Here is a 6,069-nt window from a genome sequence, read left to right on the forward strand (position 1 = left end):
GAACAACTCAGCCAGGTACTTAAGGGGAGACATTACCCCTCAGTTATCAATGAGGAAAACAGAAGCCCTTCGAGGTGAGGTGAACTTTCCAAGGTTAATAGGGTGATCAAGTGCCAGTTCTTTTTTTTCTTTTTTTTTTTTTTTTTTTGGTGAGGAAGATTGGCCCTGAGCTAACAAGTGTTGCCAATCTTCCTCTCTTTTTCCTCTCTCCAAAGCCCCAGTACATAGTTGTATATCCTAGTTGTAGGTCATTCTAGTTCTTCTATGTGGGTTGCCACCACAGCATGGCCTGGTCAGCAGCATGTAGGTCCACACCCAGGATCGAAACCAGTGAACCCCAGGCCACCGAAGTGGAGCATGTGAACTTAACCACTCAGCCACAGGGCTGACCCCTCAAGTGCCAATTCTTAATCCAGTGCCCTTTCTACCATTTCATGTCGTAAGGTAATACATCTCATAGTTTTCTGGAATTATTGTTTGCCAAAGGTTAGCATCACTTAGATGCAGAGTGACATTCTTAGTGAAGAAACCATAAGAGATGTGTGAAGGATATTCATTACAAGCCTGCAAGAGTCAGAGAATGCTGGAAGGACCATGGCTCAGAGAAAGGGCTGAGTAAGGCTGCCTGAGTTCAAATTCAGGCTTTGTCACTAATTACCTGTGTGAACCATGGACGAGTTACTTGATGCCCCTGTCCCTGGTGGACATCTGGGGCTGTCTCCATTCCCCTAGGCTTCCATTTTGGGCTCCTAATGGATCCAAGAACACTGACCCTAATGCCAGCTCCTGGGGTAGAAAAAGTGATGTAAGTCAGTCAATTCATTCCATCCCCCAGGGCATGTCATCCTTTCAGCCATGGCCAGGTGACCCAAGCTAGTCCTATCAGAGGGAACCCCAGGACTCTTGAAGGGAATGCCGGGACAGAAACATCCCATTGGATGTGAACAAGGAAGCACAGAGTCCTGGGAGCTGCAGGCAGCCACGTTGGATCCCTGAAGGGAATCAGCCTTAGAAAGAAGTGGACGCTCTAGAAGGCAGAGTACACACATGGAAAGAAATTGGGTCTCACGTAACACTGTTGACTCTTTGCCCAAGGCCTGCCAACAACTCTGGATCTTTCAGTTACTTGAAATAATAAATCACTGTTTATGCCAATTTGAGTTGGGTTTCCTATAATGTACAACCAAAAACATCCCAACAGATTTGCGCTGTCTCCTCATCTGTGAAATAGCAATAAATAATAATACTCACCCTAATCAGTTTGTTGTGAGGCTCAGATAAACTAACACATAAGAACGCGTGGCACCATCCTGTTCACAGCGAGTCCTCTCCTCCACTTATGGCAGTTGGGAACACCTCATCACTCTTTCTCTCACTGTAACGGCTGATTCTTTGTGCCAAAAAAGCCAAGTCTTTCAAAGATAAATATCACATTTCACCTGAGGGCCCCACATGAGCCACACTTACCCACGCTTTTATGCACGGGCTCCTTTAGGATGTGTCACTGTAAAATCCTGTTAGGTTAGACCCTGCTCTAGCAGGAGGGCAGAGCTGTTTGATCATAATCATAGTGCTCATCATCTCCAGGCATCTGGTGATTTTACTGCCTTTTCCCAACATCCCTTGGGTTGGTGTCCTTAACCTATTATGTAACGATATTTCAGGGTCTGGGAGATGAATTGCTCTCTGCGTAAAATATGGCAGCGGATCTATACCCCTAAGCTCTGATAATTAGTTTTTAATGTAACTACAATTCTTTTGAGGAGATGTTTTCGCGCTCTAAAATCTTCTTAAAAGCATCCCTTAGGCTGAAATTAAGTTGGAAGGAGTGTCATGGAGGTCTGTGGCGAGGGGCGAGTTGGGCTCAGGTTACCAGCCAGCCCGACATGATTCATGGGCCTCGGGCAGAGAGAGGCCGAACCTCCTCTCACCTCGGCGGCCAGGCCTGCTCCAGCACGCAGCCTCCAAAGTAAAGGGCGAGAACGCACTTCATCACCAAACATGACACCCGAGTAATGGTTACAAATGGGTTTTCGAGAAGGGGGAAGGTGAACAGGGTGGGGGCTCAGACAGGGGGATGTGAACGAACTGGGGGACACCTACCAAGGCCTCCCCTTTTCATAGCATCAAAGAGTTTTTCTCTATCCAAACAATTGTGGGTTTCTTTTCTATTAGGTCAACAAATATTTATTTCAGTTCAGACATTTAAGATTCATAAGGGACCATAGTCAATCTGTTCCTTAGGAAGAAATGTCAGATGCCTTCTGGAAATGCTTTGGAGCTGCTGAACCCAGCTTGGTTCGCCCACGTCCTCCGTACCTTTCCCCACTGTGCACACACCAGCACCCTCTCACTCCACTCTGGGATTCTCAAAATTAGCGTTGTTTGGACTCTGCAAAGACAAACTAGGTGTCTCGTCCACAGGTAGCACTACGTATGGACCAAGGGGTTTCATAGCTGGGACATCATCTGGCATAATTTTGTTAGTAGCATCTATGCAGTTAACCCATCAGATGCTGAACTTGCTACATAGAGGAAAGCGAATGGGAATCAGCATAAACACAAAGACCCAGAGGGGACAGGATACCATAAAATGCTATCTTCTCTGCGAATTCCAAAGAAATTCCAAGTCCCCAAATGTCCGGCAGATCTATGAAAACATTTCCTTCCCCTTTGCCTGAAGCTACTCTCAGAAAAAATTTAAAGTGGTTTGAAAATAATACAAGCTTGGGTTCTTTACTTTGATCCTCGGCCACACCAGAGGTCCCTTCCCTCCACATGTCAGGCAGTGGGCAGCCCCGACAGCTCTAATTGTCAGGTCAGGAAGCCTAATTGGTGGGGGAGTCAGGGGGCACTGAAGGCTGAGTCCCTCCTCGTGGTGTGGGGTCTCCGTGGTCTTGGGCGGATTCCTGGAGGAACTAGCCAGTCTTCCCATTTCCTTGCCATTTTCTTCAGTGCCGCGGACCCAGGCCGCTCAGCGGAGTGAACGCTGAGGCTCAGGAAAGAGCTCCTGGGCTTCCCCTCCACATGGGCCCGGCCCCAGCTCCAATCTCTCCCCCTCCTCCCCTGGCCTGCTCAGCAAAGCCGCTCTCATCTCCCCCAGGGGAAGCCAGACAGGAGCCCCATCTCTGGTCCAAAGTCCCTACCACCTCCTGTTAAGGAAGTGAAACAGCCTTGAAGACCCTTGGAGGCAAACAACGTCCAGTGTCGTCAAAGGATGAGGGTGGGGATGAGCCCTTTCATACACACAGATGGGACTACAAGTAGAATGTTCTGGAACTGGAGGCTGACAGAACTGCGTCAGATCCTGGCTCCATCACTTACTAGCTGTGTGACCTCATGCAAAGGACTTAACCTTCTGACCCTCAGTTTTCTCATCAGTGAAATGGGAAGTGGTGATGGAACCACTTCGTCCTACTGGGGGAAGTTAAAGGATATGAAGTACTGGATATGAAGCCTGACAGAGGAAAGCTCTCAAATGGCAGCTGTATCTCTTCTTACTTCTGGAGAACAATTAGCGATGTCCATCCCTCTGACCCCGTGATCCCCCTCTTCTAGGACTGTTTCCCAAGGAAATGATGAGAAATGTCACACAAAGGCTCACATACAAGTGTACTCATCCAAGCATTATTTAAAGCAGGAAAAACTGGAAATGAGCTAAACCCCCAGAAATCCCCACTGGCTAAATGATTACGGCACATCCACGTATCAGGACACAGTGCAGCATGGTGCCCCCGGAACGGTGCCACGGTAAGTGTATCAGCAAAGGAAAGAGCTGACTTGCACTTCAAGTATTATGGGATAACACAAGACATACAACCAAGTCAATATGTCAACATACAAAAAGTAAATTGTTTGCTCACCATAATGATTAATAAGAAAGTCAGTATTAATAATAAACTTTGTTAGTGATAACCATCACTTTCAAAAAAAAAAAAACAAATTTATTCTCTCACAGTTCTGGAGGCTAGAAGACTAAGATCGAGGTGTTGGCAGATTGGTGTCTCCTGAGGCCTCTCTCCTTGGCTTACAGATGGCCACCTTCTCGCTGTGTTCTCTATGCATGTGCACCCCAGGTGTGCCCCCCAACTGCCATTTCTTGATTTACTGAATACTTACCCTGTGCTAGAGATGATGAAGCACTACGTGCCACCTCCTGTAACCCTCACAAGAGGTGGGCACCATTATTCCTCCTCACGTTTCAGATAAGAAAACTGAGACTCAGTGAAACTGAGCGACTTGCCCAGCACCACATGGCCAGCAGGCAGCAGAGCCAGGATTCGAGGCCAGGTTGGACTGACTGCAAAGTCACTCTGCAATTTCACCTCCCTAACTGGATTGCATTGCCAGCTGAAATGAGTCACAGTAGCTCCCCAAATCAGACCTTCAGAGATGAGTGGGGCCTCAAGACAACAAGATCCCATCATCTCCAGGGAAAGAAGAGTCTAGAAGAGCTAGTTTCTCATCACTTCTACCCAGCAGCCCCTTACATGGTTTTGTGATGATGGAATTGCTTTAGTCAATATTGAAAGTAACTTAGAAAATCTCTTATTATGAATTACGCCACAGAGGAGGCAGACATAAGACGATAAGATGAGATAAAATAGGATAAGATGGCCAGTGTGGATTCCCTCCAGAAAAGACAGGAACGCTACAGAGCCTCAGAGATGTCGTGAAGACTGGTGCTCCTCGTTGCTTTGCAGCAGCAGCACCCACGCTCACTTGCACAACACTCCCATGGGCGTTCTAAGTTCCAACAAGTGGACAGCAGCAGAGAGAAGACAGCCTCTGGAGTGCAGCCAGATCCCAATGGACCAGCTGTCCCACCATCTTTTCTCAGAATTGATGGCTCTACACCAGTCACATGACACTCAGTTCAGAATCGTGACCTGGAGTCCTAGACCAGTGGTTCTTAAGCCTGGTGGCATACTAGAGTCACTTGAGGAAGTTTTAAAAATGTGGATGCCCAGGCCACACACCAGACCAAATAATTCAAAACCTCTGGAGATGGAGCCAAGGCACTGGGCATTATTTTTTAAAGAGCTCCACCTGATTCCAATTGACAGCCCAAATTGAGAACCACTGGCCTAAAGCCTATTAAAATAGAGCTCAAAAAGTTCTCAGAAAAGCTGAGCTCGACATCCTGTTCAAGATGTGTGAGAAGCTCTGAAGTCAGTTCTAATTAAGCAATCAAATTGTTCCCAAAGAGAAAGGGGGAAAAAATGTAACAAAAACCAAAAAATACCTACTGCGGCTCTACAGGAGGCTGTGGGAGAAACTGAAACTTAAAAAAGATGCAAAAAACTACGTCCTGAACTTACAAGAACCCTTGCCAGGTCACTAAAGAGAAGTGGGTGGTGCTGATGGAACAGGCAGGACAGCAGCGTGGAGGTCTGCCGACTCCTGGAGTTGCCTAGAAACATGGAATTCATCTAGTCTCTCCATCAATGGGGCCCATTCTCATGCCCCCCACTCATAGAAAGAATTCCTCTCAAAAGAAAGAAGCTGGCACATGTGGTTTTAGCTCTATTTGGAACCCAAAGGAGGAAAGGCATATAGTCGCATCCCTTGGGTAAGATGGAAAATATGACACCTCTCATCTTGAAAGAAAAGATGATCTTCAAAAAGCAAATGGTAGAATACTCAAGGTCAACAAGAAACTGAGGCCCAACATAGGTGAGAAGATTGTATAAAAGCTCAGGATCACTCAAACTGGTTCAAGCCTTTAAGCCCAAATAAATATGTCATGGGACAGAAAAAGAATTTGCGGATTTAATCTGAGGACAACTGTCAGCATTCATTGGAAACCAGGTTAAAACTGGACACCTGGAGAGGGACAAATAGCACTGCCACTTTCAAATAAAATTGTATCCTAGAAACTCTGGGTTGATGAACTTGAATTTACACCTTCCTAAAATTCTTATATGGCTTAATAAACAGATGGCTTGTCTGAACTGAAACAAACAAAACAAAGCATACATTACCAGGAATCTACATGAATTCACTCAAGAATTCACTCCAAACAAATACTTTTTTACACAGGGTAACCAGACAAGTAGATCAGGGAAA

At 46.3% G+C, this 6,069-nt stretch overlaps 1 long non-coding RNA gene across 2 annotated transcripts in view; it reads right to left on the minus strand.

Moving 5' to 3' along the window:
* LOC139075999 (uncharacterized) overlaps positions 1 to 5,411 on the minus strand; it is a 107,619-nt gene extending 102,208 nt beyond the window's left edge. Inside the window, exon 1 of one of the 2 annotated variants that reach the window (XR_011527166.1) lies at positions 5,322 to 5,411. This is a non-coding gene — a long non-coding RNA (uncharacterized lncRNA). The remainder of the gene's footprint in view (positions 1 to 5,321) is intronic. The other variant, XR_011527179.1, reaches the window with a different exon arrangement.
* Positions 5,412 to 6,069: the final 658 nt, after the last annotated feature.

Source organism: Equus przewalskii, chromosome 1 (genome assembly GCF_037783145.1).
Source record: "Equus przewalskii isolate Varuska chromosome 1, EquPr2, whole genome shotgun sequence".
Lineage (NCBI taxonomy): Eukaryota > Metazoa > Chordata > Mammalia > Perissodactyla > Equidae > Equus > Equus przewalskii.